This window comes from Gossypium hirsutum, chromosome D01 (genome assembly GCF_007990345.1).
Source record: "Gossypium hirsutum isolate 1008001.06 chromosome D01, Gossypium_hirsutum_v2.1, whole genome shotgun sequence".
Classification (NCBI taxonomy): domain Eukaryota; kingdom Viridiplantae; phylum Streptophyta; class Magnoliopsida; order Malvales; family Malvaceae; genus Gossypium; species Gossypium hirsutum.
The window spans coordinates 37,460,539-37,479,423 of NC_053437.1; the positions used below are offsets into that span (position 1 = coordinate 37,460,539).

At 36.1% G+C, this 18,885-nt stretch overlaps 1 non-coding gene across 1 annotated transcript; it reads left to right on the top strand.

The window, feature by feature from the left end:
• Positions 1 to 18,006: 18,006 nt before the first annotated feature.
• Positions 18,007 to 18,113, top strand: LOC121214209 (small nucleolar RNA R71). The gene has a single exon (XR_005909795.1). It is a non-coding gene; the product is annotated as a small nucleolar RNA R71 (small nucleolar RNA).
• Positions 18,114 to 18,885: the final 772 nt, after the last annotated feature.

Here is an 18,885-nt window from a genome sequence, read left to right on the forward strand (position 1 = left end):
TACTGGTTGAAAGGAGTTGAAAGGAGTTGAAAGGATCCTCGAGCAATTGTCTTATTCTGATAAGGAAAAGTTGGGTAATGTTGTGTCCTTACTCGATGGTGAGGCTCATTGTTGGTGGATTACAGTTAGGAAAGGTACTATTTCTGATAGATTGACTTAGAGTTACTTTCTCGAGGTTTTAAGAGGAAGTTTATGGGCGTGCAATATATGGAAGCTTATAAGCATGAGTTTTTGGATCTGGTTTAGGGTGACTTATTTGTGGTAGATTATGAGGCCGAGTTTGTACGACTTAGTCAGTATGCTCTAGAGATGATACTTTTTGAGAGGGACCACTGCAAGAGGTTTCATTTTGGGCTTAATCATGAGATTCAGGTTTACTTAGTAGCTCTGAATGTGGATATGTTTGCTGAGTTGGTTGAGAGAGCTAAGGCAATTGAGGAGACCTTAGCTAAACCGCCTCATTTTGTGGTTACTGATTTTGGTAAAAGAGTTTTCGATGGTGCATCGAGTAGGCCGCATAAGAGAAGACATGATAGTCATATATCGGTAAGGGTGCGAGACGTAGGGCTCGATTGAGCCAGTCTAGGCAGTAGAGTGGTATTGTGGTTAGTGCTAGTGGTTTGACAGGTGGTTCTATATGGCTGCTTTGTGCAAACTGTGAGCGTAGGCATACTGGAGAGTGTTGTAAGTTGGTAGGTGGATGTTTTAAGTGTGGATCAAAAGAACATTTTCTGAGGGATTATCTGAATAGATTTGAGGTTTCGCTGACTTAGAGTTTGGCACCTGCTTCTGCGCCTACTAGAGGCCATGGTTGTGATAGAGATAATAGGAACGACATAAATCGGTTGGGCAGTAGATTGTTGCTCATACTGTTGTTACACATGTTGAGTTTGGAGGTGCAACTCAGGATTATGTCATTAGGGAACCAAAGGATTAGGATTCGATTGACGTTATCGCAATACTTTCACTTTGCAGTCTACTCCATTATTTGTTTTAGTTGATTCTAGTTCTACACATTTGTATATCTTGAGTGAATTGGCTTATAAGTTATAGATTCCTATTCAAACTATTGGTTTAGATATAATTGTCATTAGTTCTTTCGGTGATAGTGTAGTAGTGAACAAATTTTATCGTAGCTGTTCTATTATGATCCAATGACATGTTTTCTCTATGGATCTTATGGAATTGCCTTTCTATTGATTTGATGTTATTCTTGGTATGGACTGGTTAACTAAGCATAGGGCTAAGGTAGATTTTGAGACTAAACGGATTTCTTTGAGGAATAACAATGGGTTGGAAATTGTTGTAGTTAGTGAAAGACTAGATTTTATGTTTACTGTGGTTTCGACTATGAAGGCTTAAAAGATGATGGGAGAAGGTTGTAAGGCTTGTATAGCCTATGTGATGAATTTAGTTAGTAAGGATTTAAGAGTTCAGGATACTTGCACTACTAAGGATTTTCTTGACATGTTTCCTAAAGAGTTGCTTAGTTTAACGCTGGGTTGTAAGGTGAAGTTCAGTATTGAGCTTTATCCTGGTACTGCACTGGTGTCCATTACTCCCTATCGCATGGCACCAAAAGAGCTCAAAGAGGTAAAGATTCAATTGCAAAAGTTACTCGATAGAGGGTTTATTCGACCAAGGGTATCTTTGTGGGGCGCACCAGTTTCGTTTGTGAAGAAGAAGGATGGTACGATGAGGATGTGTATTGATTATAAGCAGTTGAATAAGTTAGCCATTAAGAATAAGTATCCTTTGCCTTAAACTAATGATTTGTTTGATCAGTTTCAAGGTGCAACAATGTTTTCAAAGATTGGTCCTTGATCTAGGTATTACCGTTGAAGGTGAAGGAGTCTGATGTGTTGAAAAATGGTTTTAGGACTCGAGATGGGCATTATAAGTTCTTGGTGATGCCGTTTGGATTAACTAATGCCCATGATGCGTTCATGGATTTGATGAATCGTGTGTTTCACCCGTATTTGGATCAATTTGTGGTTACCTTTGTAGATGATATTTTGGTATATTCTCTTTCTGAGGAGGATCACGATGAACATTTGAGGGTTGTTTTGTAGATTCTTTGAGATAAGCAGTTGTATGTAAAGTTAAGCAAGTGTGAAGTGTGCCTTAAGGAAGTTGTGTTTTTAGGACATGCTGTATCGAGAGAAGGGATTCGAGTGGATCCAAAAAAGATAGAGACGATTTTAGAATGGAAGCTACTTAGGAGTGTTACCAAAGTTTGGAGTTTCTTGGGTTTAGCTTGTTATTATCGTAGATTCGTTGAAGGGTTTTCTATTATTGCTGCACCCTTAATGAAACTGCTTCAGAAAGATGAGGTATTTGAATGGAATGATGCTGGCAGGAGAGTTTTGATCAGCTTAAGGCAATTTTGACTAAGGCATTAGTTTTGGTTCAACCAGAACCTGGAAAGGATTTTGTGGTTTATATTGATGCTTCGTATTTGGGCCTTGGTTATGTGTTGGTGCAAGAAGGGAAGGTTGTGGCTTATGCTTTAAGATAGTTGAAGATGGATAGCGCAATTTACCTACTCACGAATTGGAGTTAGCTACTATGGTTTTTGCACTTAAGATTTGGCGTCATTATTTGTTTGGAGAGAAATGTGTTATCTATACGGATCATAAAAGCCTTAAGAACCTCCTCACCCAAAAGGAATTGAATTTAAGGTAAAGACGATGGATTGAGTTGTTAAAAGATTATGATTGTGTGATAGAGTATCATCATGGCAAGGCGAATGTAGATGCTGATGCTTTGAGTAGAAAGTCGATGGCAGAATTTAGAGCTATGTTTGTATGCTTGAGTTTAGGTAGTAGTGGTGGTTTGTTAGTTGAACTTCAAGTGAGGCCGACTCTATCACAATAGATTAAGGGGAAATAACCATTAGATGGAGAATTGCTAAAGAGGATTCGACAGGTTGAGCAAGGTAATAAGGGAGATTTTCATGTTAATAGTGATTGTATCTTGAACTTTCGAGGTAGGTTATGTGTGCCGCATGATGTTGAGTTAAAGTAAGCGATTCTTATTGAGGCATATAGTAGCCCTTATGCTATGCATCTTGGTAGTGGTAGGATGTACCATGATCTTAAAGAAGTTTATTGGTGGCCTGGCTTAAAGCGTGATGTTATAGATTTGGTGACTCGATGTTTGGTTTGTCAAAAGATGAAAGATGAACATCAATTTTCTTCGGGTTTGTTCCAATTGATTACGATTCCTAAATGGAAATGTGAAAGAATTACCATGGATTTTGTTTCAGGTTTACCTTCGACTCCGTCGAAGAAAGATTTAGTATGGGTCATAGTTGATCGGTTTTTGAAGAGTGTGCATTTCTTAAATGTGCGTACCTATTCTTTGTAGAAGTTAGTTGAATTGTACATTTCTAAAATCATTCATCTTCAAGGTATTCCAGTTTCGATTATTTCAGATAGGGATCCACGGTTGACTTTGAAGTTGTGGAAGAGTTTCAAAAAGGCTTTGAGGTCGAAGCTTAGTTTCAATACGTTTACCTCCCCAAACTGATGGTAAATCTCAGAGAGTAATTCAAGTATTAGAGGATATGTTACGAAGCCGTGTGATTGAGTTTAGTGGTAGTTGGGAGTGATATTTGCCATTGGTAGAGTTTGCCTACAACAATAGTTTTCAAGTGAGTATTCGTATAGCACCTTTTGAAGCATTGTATGGTAGGAAGTGTAGAACTCCTATGTGTTGGACAAAATTGAATGAAAAGCGAGTTGTCGGGTCGGATTTAGTTAGTGAGACTGAGGAAAAGATGAAGTTGATTTGTGATCATTTAAAAGTAGTGTCTGATAGGCAGAAAACTTATACAGATTTGAAACGTCAAGATATCGAGTTTCAAGTTGGCGGTAAAGTGTTCTTAAAGGTTTCACTTGGAAGAAAGTTTTGAGGTCTGGAAGAAAGGATAAATTGAGTCCAAGGTATATTGGACCTTATGATGTTGTTGAGAGGATTGATTTGGTAGTTTATCATCTCAAGTTGCCACCATAACTTGAGCGAATTCATGATGTCTTCCATGTGTCGATGTTGTGAAAGTATTGTTCCAATTCGTGGCATACAGTGCCAGCGGAGGAAATTGAAGTTCGAGATGATCTTACTTATGAGGAAGAACTAGTTGAAATCCCAGCTCGTGAAGAGAAAGTCTTACGTAATAAGAGAGTCCTGTTGGTTAAGGTTTTGTGCCACAACTACAAGACTGAAGAGGCTACTTAGGAAGCTGACGAGGCGATGAGACAACAATATCCGTAATTTTTTTTGTTCAAGTAATTTCAAGGATGAAATTCTTTTTATAACAACCAAAAATAGGGCCTAGGAGTTTTAGGGGTAGTTTAGAAATTTTAGCCTTAGAGCGTTCAGAATTGTGTGACATGGTACATCGATAATGTTTTCGACTATGTTCTTTAGAAAATTAAATAAATTTTTGAAAATGTGCTTTGGAAACCTTTAATTTTTGGAAAATGACTGATTTGATACAAAGTCAAAACAATGAACATTTATGTTGCAGTTTTACTAGATTTAAAATTGACCTAATAAACCTTCGTTGTCACATCCTAAAAACCAGGTTAGTAGAAATTAGGCTAATGAACTGAGAGTGGTCACGACTGAATTTTATTTAGTTAATCTTTTGCTCATTTGGTAATAAATAAATATCAATTATAGTGCTTGAGTAGTAGTGGAGCTATCTTTGATGATCTGAGTTAGAATCCTTTCACTCTCGTTAATTTTTATTTGGTGCAAATTTGTGTCAAACCCTTAGCAAATGTCATCCCATATTTTTATTTTTATTTGCGCAAGTTTGAGAATAAGGAAGTGAAGTGGTCAAGTAGTTAAGTACTCTTTAGCTATCCTCATGGTCTAAGGTTCAAGTCTTAATGTTCACACTCTTCAATTAATTTTTTTCACAATTTTTGCTCATGTTTAATGAGCATTTCTATCCACCTCTCTCACCATAATTAGGAGGATTTGTTTCCTCCATTGAAGGTCAAACTTGCCATAGTTAGGGGGCACATGATCCCCTTTTTGCTCCATGTCCCCCTCTTTTTGCCATAACCTCACATCTTACTTATTTGCAAGATACATTGAACCTAGCCGAGGTTGACCAAGCCTTCCACCCTTCCATGGTCACCCATACTTCCTCTCCCTTTCACTTTCTTCCATTTTTCATTTCTTTTCTCACTTCTTTCTCTCCATTTTGGCCAACCACAACCACCACTCCTTTAATCATCTTTTTTCTTCCTTCACCGTGACCAAACCTCCTTCCAATGATCACAACTTCATGTGGCCATCGCACCTCCACTCTTCTCATCTCCCTCCTCCCATTGCCGCCGTGCGCCACCACAAGTCCTCCTCCTCCTCCACTTTTATTCTATTTTTCTTCACCTACTCCTTTCTTCCCCTATCCTTTGCCAAACCATATAACTCCACCCTCGTTGGACCGCTACTTAGCCACTATCAAACACAGCTCCTCCATTGCTAGATCACCATTGAGTCGTCACCGTCGTCACCGCCGCTGATGACCAAAAGTCTTTCTTTTCTTTTCTTTTCCTTTCCATCTTATTGTGTCGTTTGTCTTTTTAATTTAATCAAACCATTTCTTTCATTTTAATAACCCTTTCTAGATTGCTCGATTTTCTGATAATGCTCTTTCTCAATTCACTTATCGATTTGACTTAATCAAGTGTAAGTAAAGATCATTTTGGGTTGTAAAAACCCTTCTCCTAGTGTTTCTTTAACATGGCCGAATAGTATAGTTCCATGAGTAATAGTCATATTTTATTATATATTTATGTACTATGGTATTAATACTACTCCTTACCATCGTGAAGGACCAATCGATAATTGTAAGGGAGACCCCTAGTTTCGCATTGTGAATTATCTTTTCGAGAGTCCAAAATCGTGGGGTAAGTGTTGGTGAGGATTTTGGTAACCTATCTATTAGTGATGAATATTTTTTAAACAGATCCTAACTAATAAATGTTATTCATGTGTTCGATTCATCTTTTGAGTTAGATCAAAGTGAGATCAGTATTAAGGATTGTGGCAAATCCATCTATGATATAAGGTGTGGGATCATTACCATTTGTTTGTGTGATATAGTTATTTTACTGCATTAAGAATTAATTATATTAAAATATATGAATAAACTAAATATTTATAAAGAGTTGTATAACTTATCGAGATGGATACCAACTAAGTGTTCTAACCAAGTGGATCTATGATTTACATGACAAGTGATATGGTTATAATTGTGGTTATGATATTTGTATAGATTTCATGCTCATGATATGTGATGTATGGCTTATGTGTTATATGTGATGATTTAAAAAATGTGAGATTTATGTGTATATATGTATGACAAATCAAGATATATGATCTATTGCCAAAAGCATGTTCAACATGTTAAAAGTGATTATTATGTGATAAGTGATTATGAGGACATGTTTACATGCAATTCAGTAGTGGCTTGTCCACATCAATGTTATCTGTGGCGGTTTATCTGCAAATCAATGGTGGCTTGTCCAGAAATAGTGTTTTGGATAGACGAGTTTTAGGGAACTCGATATTGGTATGTAGTAGAGATGGGTGAGAAATTTTATAAAATGTGCATTGTTTTTAAAGTATGCATCGACATGTGCATGCATAATTATCAATATTAGAACTTGTTATTATTATGATGATTGACATGATGAGATTGATATTTTGATATGTATGTGATTATATTTGTGTTGATCTCACACTGGGCTTTTAAAGCTCACCCCTTTTTAATTCTAACTTTTCAGATAATAATCAAGGCTTATGGGGGTGCTCTCAGTCATTTTTAGAAAAATATATTATTTTGGTACTCGATATTTTGGGGATGTGTTTTTATTACTGTGGACTTTTTCTTGGGATTTTCTTTTGGATTTTGGACTTTTCTGCATGATTTAGGTTTTAAAATTATCATTTAAAAGATTGTGAAATTGAAAATTTATGATGGATTTTTCATAACTAATTCAAACAAAGCCGAACAAGGGTGTTTTCAAAATTCAATACTTAGTTTCGAAACTTAAAACTATCTGCTCACAAAATTGATATTTTATGAGTTATATGTTAAATCTATGTTCAAAAAATGACAAAGAAGTTTGAGATACGCAAATTATGCGTTGCGATATTTTAATTGAAGTACAACAATTTCTGAAAAAATATCAAAACTTGAGTTTTCTATAGATAAACACTTTCAAACAAAATTTGTTTTTCTCGGACATTTTTAGAAACAATAATTTTTAAGAGAAAATAGCTAAATGATTTTCTGCGCCATCAATATGGCCAATGTGATCTTCGAGATTTGGCAATAATGTCTTCACCGGGTTTAGGGGGTTACACCCATTCCAGTTCTATTTCATGATAGTTGCTTTCTAAGGATGTTATTATTGTCCCTTGCTATTCTTTAGATCTTCCAATTGATTTTTGAATCCCAAACCATAATACTTTGATGTCCTATCATTCCCAAGTCAATTACCTTCATAAAATTCCAAGAAAAACACTAAAAAACTCCATATATTTCATCATATTCTTCAATCGTAAGTTTTCCATATTTGCATCACAACTCATTTAATTTTCCATCAGAGGTATCCATTCATCTACCCATTAGTTTTTAATGATATTTAGACTTTAGAACTGAGTTTTTAGTTACTAAATTGCATGTTTCAAGCAAAAGCTGAAAATAGAGTCGTTACTGGTGAAATTTGGATTTTTGAGCAAAAACATGATTTTAAAGTGTCTTTCAATTAGTTTCAATGTGATTAAGAGGTTTATAAAATTGCTTTGAAGTTTCGTTAAGAACTTCTAACGTTTTAATGAATTTTTGGAAAATAGCTTTAAAATATGTTGAAAAATGTTGATACCATGAATTACGTAGTTTTGTGTAGTTTAAAGGTTGGGAAATAGCCATAGGTGAAATATAAAATGAACGTAATTGGTTTTAGGTGAAAAGAATGAGTATAGATCGAGATATTTGAAGTTAAATTTTTTTATGATAAAGGTTTTCGGTACATGAGAACTTAGCTTAGGCTTGTGTTTTGGTTGATTTAAGTGAATCCTTGGTTGCGATTTGATTGTGTTTTTTGTATGATTGTTTTGTGTGAAGCCTCGGATTCATTAAAGCCTTCTACAAGTTAAAGGAAGAGCTAGTTTGAACTTTTGATTTTAGCCTTCTACAAGCCTCGAATATTTTAGCCTTGTGATCTTGAAATTGTTCGATATAGTTGGCATGGCATAGGATTGTGAGTACTCACCTATATGTACAATGATTTTGGGAATTGTGGCCCTAAGACATGATGGAGGGATCAAGGCATGAGAGCTAAGCTCCATTCAATGGGACATGTGAGGAGAAATAAGGAGAGTGTCAGCTATATGCTACATTTTTGGGACATGTTTGACTCTATGAGTCTATGTGTTGTGTTGGAGATCTGTGTATTTGATGAGTGATGATAGAGCTCACTTTATTTTTCATACCTCAAATGCCAATTTATCATTATATGTGGCTTGTGTGAAATGTGATATATGCTTGATTAAATGTGTGTGTCGCGTGTGAATATGATATGCGAATTGTAAAAGTATACACGTCGAATCAAGTAATAAAGTGATAAGTGAGATCATCTCTACAAGGATCAGATTAGGTATAGAAATGGTCAAGTTATGATAATGATTAATGTTATCGCAAAATCAAGTTAAGTATCAGTGATAGATTAAAATAATAAGAATGAGTGCTACTTGTAGACAGACTGATATAGGAAAATGCCAAGGCAAAGTAAGAGTAAAAATATGTGATGGCAATGACGAGAATAATTACGTGAACAATATGCGAATGATTAAATAAATAACTAAGGATGCTATGGCAAAGATACTACTACAATGGATAGAAGGTCTACGATGTTGATTTGGAAGGATGGGATTACTAGGAATCTGCCCTTACTTTTAGTAATGTCTCAGCATAATCGTACTCAATCTACACTACTAAGAGGAGACCTAAAGTGACCTACTTCTTTCGAGAGCAAAATCTCAAGCTACTTGGCCTGTGTCTACAGGTCTTAGCACGGTACCCTTCACTGTTGTATCTTCCTTCTGTATGAACGTTGTTCTATGTCTAGAGTCTACTACAAGTATCTGTAGAGTACTTGCTAATATCATTCAATTACGGTCCAATTAATCTAACCTTTTCAGAATTAGATTCAGTTTTATAGGCATACTGCACATTAATCTATGTCTAGGGAATGTACGCATATACTTAGAAAATAAGAAAAAATAAATGAAACAATAAATTAAATCAAACACATTTGTCAACTACTAAAGAAAATAAATGTTTCATCACGTAATTGCAACCCTATAAGATTTAGCTCATGAGTCGACGATTAAAAATCAAATTTGAAATACTAACCAACATTGTTTTGATCAAATCAATTTACAGAGAACATAATAAGAAATAATGGAAGAACTTAGGAAGATGGCTTTTTCCAAATCAATCCTTAATCCAACAGCACAGTGTCCTATGATGGCTAAGAGGGACTGCCTTCAGTCTCCACTTTTTCATCTCTACTCAACTGTTACCCTCCATTGTTGCCTCCGGATCATCATACTTAAGGCTTCATCCTTTCGGCATTTTATAGGCTTTTTCTTCCTAGAATAGCTCCAACAGCCCATGATATCCTCTCCTCTTTTTTAGGTAGATTTTTCTGGTACAAGTAGAGTGGGTTGAATTTTATCTGCGATGAGTGTTGATTCGGTCTTCTACCTAAATTTCCACAACATACATGGTTAAAACTATCAAACCTTTTGCCTTGGTAAACCTTAACTCCTTTATTTCTTTCTCCAAATCCTTCACCTACAAAACCATCACACAAAACCCTTCCACACAAAATTAAAAGTATGTAACATGTTATAACACAGTCCAAGCACCTAATGCAAATAATAAAAATATTAATAAAATTTCCTAAAATGTCACTAAATATAACCTAAGTACAAGCAATTAGCTAGGTCTAAAGGTATGAAATATAACTCTTTTTGAGAGTTATCACACACTCAAACTAGAGTTATTGGTTGTCCTTAAGCAAAATATGCTAGAATGCATGTATGCAACAATATTGCCGTTGCATGTAACAATTGTATTGTCAATCTATTCGAAGACCAATGTATACATTAGTTCTCAGCCATCTTCCCTCGTTAAAACATGTTCGAGTTTCAAAGGTTTGATCTAACAAAGGTAGTGTAGAAAATTGCTCCTTAAAAACAATATTTTCTAAGTTTCATATATGTTCTGGCCATAACAAATATCTCCTAGCTTACTCATTTCATTTGTTACCCAAACTCAGGTCACTCTTGCTCTAAGCATACTTGTACAAGCTTACTTTTTTTCTTAAAAAATCAAATGGGTGTATATTAGGGGATTTAGAATGTCAAAAAATTCTTTGACTTGATAATCACAATGGAGCATACACCGAATTACCTAGTAGTCAATCATGTCACAATTTAAACATAAATCACTCTTGAAGCTAAGGCTTTTGACTTAGAAGATGGATGAAGCAAACAACTACTTCTTTAGCTACTCAGCCCGTTACTACAACGGAGTGCCCCTAATTTATTTACTTTCTGTTACACACTCTTCCTTAAACTCACCTTTCTAATCAACAGCATAATGGAGCAAACAAAGTAGTGTTGACTTACTCGACAAATCTAAGAATTGGAGTGCTTACTATCATTTAGTTAATATTGTCAAGGCAAAATGACTGAATTTGGCTTCAAAAGTCCCTATGTTCCATAGAAGATACTCACCACAACTCAAAAAAACTGAGTATATAATATCTCATTTTTAGAAATTAATTTTCAAGCAACTAATCCTAAGTTAACTTCACCTAATCCACTGTCACATGTTCTAGGTGTATTGAATAATATAAGTTCATCATCGAACATCACAAGTACAGATTATACTCCTCATAGGAAAATAGTACGTAAAAGTTACATTACCGTGGAAAAATAGATTCAACTAAACTAAAATGATCATACATACTAAATATAAAATGTAGGCTAAATGTGCAACACACCCCAAAACTTAAAAGATGCATTGCCCGCAATGCATGACTAGATATATGTGAGAACAACCAAAAGATAAATTTTTAGAAAAAATGTCATGGAAAAAGAAAAGTGAAATGCAAAATTCATGAAAGAGATAAAAAATGGACTAGCACGTGGATAATTCATTCTTCCTGACGAGTGGACTTTCGAACACTAAATTTGTATTGCCAGCTCCTCTTTTTAGGGGTCATTTCGTCCCTTTCCTTGTTACTTTCCATGAGTTCATCATCAAACGATCAATGTCACGGTCCTGTGTAGTTACAGGCACTGGTGGCAAAGGTGGAATAGGTTCCTTATTCTTGGTGGTTGTGGCAGTGGTGGCAATATCATCCTTTTCTCCTAATTCCTCATTCTCAGCATTTATAGATGCCATCTTTTTTGGTTATTTAGTAGCAGTTTGAGTAGGTGCCACGGCAACGGGTTGACTGGGTGCTTTAACAGCAACTTAAGTGGGCTCCTTGGGAACATCAGCAAATGAGAGTAAGTTGGCTGGGGAGATAGGAAATTTTGGCATTGGCTTCGTAAAATTATTTTGTAGGGATTTCCTTAGAGTCAAATCCATACTCCTCATATAATCCCAATACTCAGCATGCTGATGCTGGGCTTGTGCAATCTCCTCAGCCAATTGAAACTGCTGGATTTCAAAAAGTGACATCCTCTGTTCTAACTACTTCAAGGAATGCAATATTTGTTGTTCAAGGGAGCTACGAAAAACTTGAGGTGCTATCATGGGTGTAAGCGCAGCAGAGGAAGTAGTGGCATGGCTATGCTGGGTTGCCCAGGCAGCATCAGTGCCTTGGATCTTGGCAAAGTTGATCTTGGTCAATCCACCTTTGTTAGGAGTGATATCTTCCTCCGTATTGAGAGGGACTGGGGTAGTTTGACATAGGTCAGTAATAAGTGAGGGAAATTTAAACTACCCGCATTCTTCTCAGCACACCTATGTACTTCTTTAAATATGATCTTCCTGAAATTAATCTTTCGTCCTTTTATAATAGAGTGCAGCAAAAGCATTCTTTGTTTCAAAACAGTTGTGTTGTGTGTCGACGGCATAAGTCAGCTTCTTAGAAAATTATACCAAATTTTCCCAGAGGCTTCAACAAAGCCCTCTCGACAGTGTAGCATTCCTGGCTAGAAATAGTCCATCGTGTTCCCTCAATATATAAATCCTCCAATACTTGGTTTAAACCCTCACCAATGATACTTTCAGCAAATGGCGTGTGCTCGTCTTAGATCCCTACAAGACGAAACTGAGCATTAATATGGTCTTCATCAAAGGGAACGAAAGTACCTTTTACATAAATAAAAGGGGAATCTTGAGAGTTGATATTGGCATAAAATTCCTGAACAATTTTCCCTAGAACATCCTCGGGGTGCAAACAAAAAATATTCCACCCATGTTTTTCCACTATGGAGACACACACTCATCGTATCCCATGTGTGGTTCATCTTTAAACAAGAACCCTTGGTCAAAATAGAAAGGCCGCTTCACGATGTTAGTGTTATATCTCATGGTTGCAGTAGTGTTAAAAAATGTATTTGGTTGAACAGCACCAGCCCTCAATGATTCAACAGTTTAAGAGGCAGTTTTGATGCAAGCCATTGGAGAAAAATGGATGAAATTTTGGAGTATGTAGTGAAAAAAGTTGGAGAGATTGAAAAGAAAAAGTAATAAAAATTAAAACATTAAAAGAAACTTAAGAGACATGAGCGGTTGAGAAGAGGGAAATAAGGGGATAGTGATGACAATTCAACCAAAGTGAAACTTGTTAGGGAAGTTGTATAAAGTGGAGGAGGAAAGCAAAAAATTAAGAGGACTTTAGAAGGGAAAAATGTGAAGTGCCCTAATCCCAGAAAGTCTAACTTCCCTTTTATGGGCTCGCCCAATAATAGAATTAGCCAAACTTAAAACATCTCTCCCCTTGGATTTATCTTCCTGGTCAACCTCACATTGTCCACTACACAGTTCGTCGCAATGCTACGACAAACTCCTGTTAATATCACCATAGCTCAGTTCACATTTTCTTATTCTACCTCTGAAAATCATAGAATATTTTTCAAAAATAAAAACAGAAATGAGAGAAATACTAAATAATTACTATAAATAAAATTAAAGAAAAGAAAGATGAAATAAATTGTTATCTCAAACATCTCAGAGATCAATAGAATGCTTGTCTCGATCCACATGGGCACCCAATAGTGTTTTGACTGTTGCCTATTAACCTTAAATGTGACCCCTGTTTTCAAATCTTTGATATTAACAACTCCATGAGGATACACTTGGGCTACTTCAAAGGACCTGACCAGTGAGACTTGAATTTACTTGGAAACAATTTAATCCTAGAGTTAAATAACAACACCTGTTTGTTCGGGTTAAATTTGTCACTGCATGATTCTTTTATCGTGACAACGCTTGGTCTTTTCCTTGTATAGCTTAGCATTCTCATATGCTTGTGCTCGGAACTCATCCATTTCATTCAATTCTAACAACCTTTTATGGCCAACAGTGACTTAATCCATGTTCAGCTTCTTCGTAGCCCAAAATGCTTTGTGCTCAAGTTTAACAGGAAGGTGACATGGCTTGCCAGTGACAAGCTTAAAAGGTGACATCCTCAATAGATTTTTGTAGGCGGTACGCTATGCCCACAAAGCCTTATCCAACCTTGTAGACTAGTCCTTACGATTAGGATTCACCACTTTTTCTAAAAAAAAATTAATTTCTCTGTTCGAAATTTCAACTTGTCCATTTGTTTAGGGGTGATGCCGTGGCAATCTTATGTTTCACCCTATATTAATGCAAAGCATTGGCTACCACCTTGCAGTCAAAATGAGACCCCTCATCACTAATAATGGCTCTAGGTGTACCAAATCTTGTGTAAAAACTTCATTACAACCTTGCATCATTACTAGGAAGAGTAACAGCCTCAACCCACTTAGAGACATAATCCACTGCTAACAATATGTACACCTTGCCCACTAATGGTGGAAATGGACCCATAAAGTCTATCCCCCAAGCATCAAACAACTCAATCTCCAGTATACTTTGCAATAGCATTTCGTGTCTCCTAAATAGATTCCTTATTCTCTGGCAACGATCGTATGACTAATATAATTCATGAGCATCCTTGAACAAACTTGGCCAATAAAATCCTGACTGAAGTTCTCTGGCAATAGTCCTCATTCTTTCAAAATGTCCTCTAAATGGAGCTGAGTAACAATGCTATAGAATACTATGTATTTCATCATCAGGGAAACATTCCTAATTATTTGATTAATACAAGTTTAAACAAGACAGGTTCATCCCAATAATAGTGCTTGGCATCACGAAGAAATTTCCATATTCTCTGACTATTGAGATCGGATGGCAACACACCACTTACTAAATAGTTTACTATGTTGACATACCAAGGTATTTTCGTGGCAACTAACAACTTTTCATTTGGAAATTCTTCTTTAATAAATGTATCATGACTACCTTCAGTTCTAGATTTTATCCTCGACAAGTAATTAGCCACTTGATTCTCAGTCCCTTTCTGATCTCTCATTTTTAAGTCAAACTCCTATAGCAACAATATCCACCTAATCAACCTCGCCTTAGCATCTTTTTCGCTCATTAAATACTAAATAGTTGAGTGGTTTATGTACACTATGACCTTTATACCAACTAGATACGAAAGAAACTTATCAAATGCGAACACCACATCCAATAATTCATTTTCTGTGGAGGTGTAGTTAAGTTGCGCTTCCTATAAGTTGCCCACAATATATTGTCTTTCCTTTGCCCCAACATGGCTCCCACAGCATAATCGCTGGCATCACAGATGAGTTCAAAAGGAAGTGTCCAATCCAGAGCTACTACAATCCGTGCTGCTATGAGTTTTTTCTTTAACTTTTAAAAGGATACTAAACACTATTTATCAAAATTGAAAGGTCTATTTTCTCCAACAAAGTTCACAAAGGTTTAGATATCTTCGAAAAATCCTTAATGAATCTTTTATTAAAATCGACATTACCTAAAAAAACTTCTAATATGCTTGACACTGGTTGGAGGTGGCAATTTTTCTATCACTTCAATTTTTTCTCTGTCCACTTCAATTCCTCAGTGTGATATCCTATGCCCCAAGATAATTCCTTCACGAACCATGAAGTGATATTTCTCCCAATTTAAAACAAGATTCATTTCTTCGCAACGACACAAAACTAATTCCAAAATTTTTAAAAAATCTTCAAAATCATTCCCGAACACAGAAAAATCGTCCATGAAGACTTCAAGAAAGTTTTCCACCATGTCAAAGAATATGGCCATATACAACATTGAAATGTTGTCAAGCATTACATAATAAGAACGGCATCCGTCTAAACGCAAAAGTGTCATATGGACATGTGAAAGTTGTCTTCTCTTGGTCATTGGTGGCTATAGCAATCTGATTATATCTTGAATAACAATCCAAGAAAAAATAGAAAGCTTTCCCAGCTAACCTATCCAACATCTGATCAATGAATGGTAGGGGAAAATCGTTTTTCCTTGTTGCCTTGTTAAGCATACGGTAATCCATAAATGCTCTCCATCCCATGATAGTGCGAGATGGTATGAGCTCATTGTTGTCATTACAAACCATTGTGACCCTTCCTTTCTTGGGCACACATTGCACAAGACTCACCCATGAACTATCTCAAATTAGGTAAATGATGCCAGCGTCAAGCCACTTAATAATCTCTTTCTTGACAACTTCTTTCATGAATGGATTCAATCTTCACTATTTTTCAATGGAATTGCTAAGGAAATCCTCCAACAAAATCTTATGCATGTAGAATGTAGGGCTAATTCCCTTTATATTAGCCAAGGCCTATCCTAATGCCCTCCCGAATAACTTCTAACAACCTTGCCTCTTGCTCGGGTGTTAATTCCATAAAAAATACTACCAACAAAGTACTGTTGTCACCTAGATATGCATACTTCAAATGTTGTGGCAAAGGTTTTAATTCTAGTGTAGGAGGTTCCTCTATAGAAGGTTTAGGAAGATTGAAAGGTCGATTTGACAAATACAAAGGTTCAAACCTCTTTCCTGACCTATCCATTATCTGCTTAGCTATCATAAATTCACAGAATTCCTTCAAACTTATTGTATCACTCTGCTCAAGTGAGTCATCATCACTGTCAGAATTACTGTGGCAACATCTAGTAAACTCCTCCATTATTGTTTCTATTAACCCAACGATATGGCATTCATCATTAACATCAGCACATTTCAAAGCATTAAATACATTGAACGTAACTTGCTGATCATTAACCCTCATGGTCAGTTTGCCTTTCTATACATCAATTAAAGTCCTGTCAGTCGCAGGAAAAGGTCTTCCAAGAATAATTGACACATCTTGGTCAACTTGACATTCTAATATAAGAAAATTCGTAGGAAAGATAAATTTATCTACTCTTACCAGCACATATTCAATTTTACCTTTCGGATGCACGTAAGATCAATGAACCAGTTGCAATGTAACCGTAGTAGGTCTTACTTTTCCAATTCCTAGCTTTCTGAAAATAGACATAAGCATTAGATTTATTCTTGCTCCTAGATCACACAATAACTTACAAACATAATGATTTCCAATTGAACATAGGATAGTAAAACTCCCTAGGTCCTTCAACTTTGGAGGTAATTTATTTTTTAACATTGTTGACAACCCTTCAGTGAAAGGAACAGTCTCAAATTCTCCCAATCTGCACTTCTTTGATAATATATCTTTCATAAATTTCCTATAGTTGTGCATTTGCTCCAAAGCTTTTACTAGTGGTATATTGATATGGAGTTGCTTCAAAACCTCCAAAAATATTTTGAACTAAATATCATGCTTGGGATTGTGAAATTGCTGAGGAAAAGGTAAAGGTGGTCATCCTTCAGGTTGCTGATATTTTTTTCCATGGCGTTTCTGTTGACAACCTGATCTGATTCTGCCACAGGATTTTGCTGCTTACCCTTTTTAGGTTCAGTTTATTTTTCAGATGACTATGGGAACTTTACATGGTTTTTATTCGAGTTATCCTCTCCTATAGTGGCATCTTGAGCAACGTCATCAAGCTGAGTTCCAATTCAAAGAATGATGGCCTTACACTATTCCTTCCTTTGTGATATTAAATTCTCGGTATCTTTTGACAATGCCCCTTGTGGCCTTAAATTTAAAGCATTCCCTATTTCCCTCACTTGATTCTCAAGAGCTCGGAGAGACAAAGCCTGACTCTGAATTACAACATCATTCTTGTCCATATATTTCTTCAGCAAGGCTTCAATAGATGATAATCCTGATGCCTGACCTCGCTGGACATTTTGCCTCAGCATACGTTGATTATAACCTAGTGGTGCATTGTTGGCATTCTATCTTGCTGCATTGTTAAAATTCCCTGCACCTTGATTATTCCAACTAAAGTTTGGATGTTGCTTCCATCCTGGATTGTAGGTGTTAGAATAGGGATTACTATTCCGATTAAAGTTACCCATATAACACACGGATGCTGGGTTTGATAGGCATTCATCGAACACAAGATCTTCACCACAATAAACACACGATAACTTCGCTGATTTCATCTCCTAAATTGCAATAGGCCTTTTCATTATTTTAATCATATTAGCCAAAGAAGATACATGCGCTATCAGTGAGGTAATTGCATGCAACTCTATAGTACCAACAGTTCTCTTACACGTCCCAACTCTTATGGTAGGATATTGATAATCATTATTGGCAATCTTTTCCAAAATCTCACATGCTTCGTTATAAGATTTATCCACCAAAGTACCATAGGCGGAAGCATCAACCACCATCTTCGTATGTGTATTTAGCCCATTATAGAATAGTTTCATCTAAGTCTAGTGTTGAAATCCATGCATCGGACACTTCCAAATTAAGTCTTTGAATCACTCCCAAGCTTCATATATCGTTTCATCCTCCAATTGCCGAAAAGATGTGATGTCATTTCTAAACTTGGAATTCATATTTGGAGGATTATACTATAAAAAAAACCTTTAGCAAAGATCATTCCATGATGCTAGCAAAACATTTAACCATGCTCTTGCATGATCTCTTAAAGAATATGGAAACAGTTTAAGTCTCAATGCGCCTTCAGGCACACCCTATTGTCTAAACGAGTCAAAGACTTCTAGAAAAAGTCTTCAATGAAATGTTGGATCTTCAGTTGGCAGTCCACCAAACTTTCCTACTATTTGCAACATCTAAAACATTACTAGTTTCAGTTCAAACTGTTGAGCTTATATTTGAGGTCTGACTATCCCTGGATTCAGGTTATCAAAAATTGGCACAACATGCTCTCGGATTGGTCTATCTCGATCATCTATCATCCCATGAACATAAGGATTAACATCCTAACCATTCAAATTATAATTCATATAAGGTATCACCATATGAATAGGAGGATTAGCATCTTCACCTTTCAGATTAGCATCGAGACCAAGATCATTCCCGTTGGTAGACATTTTTGCAGTTATTTCCGCATTCTTCATATAGTTCTTTTCATCTCTAGGTGAAAGGATATTCCTTGTTAGCAGGAATGCCTCTTCTCATGCACTAATGGCAAACCTATAGAAATTTAATATAACTACTTTAAATAAAACTAAAAGAATTAATTAAAATAACCAAACCAAATTGCACCAACTTGTCGATCTCCAGCAACGGCGCCAAAAACTTATCGCGTGTGAATATGATATGCGAATTGTGCAAGTATACACGTTGAATAAAGTA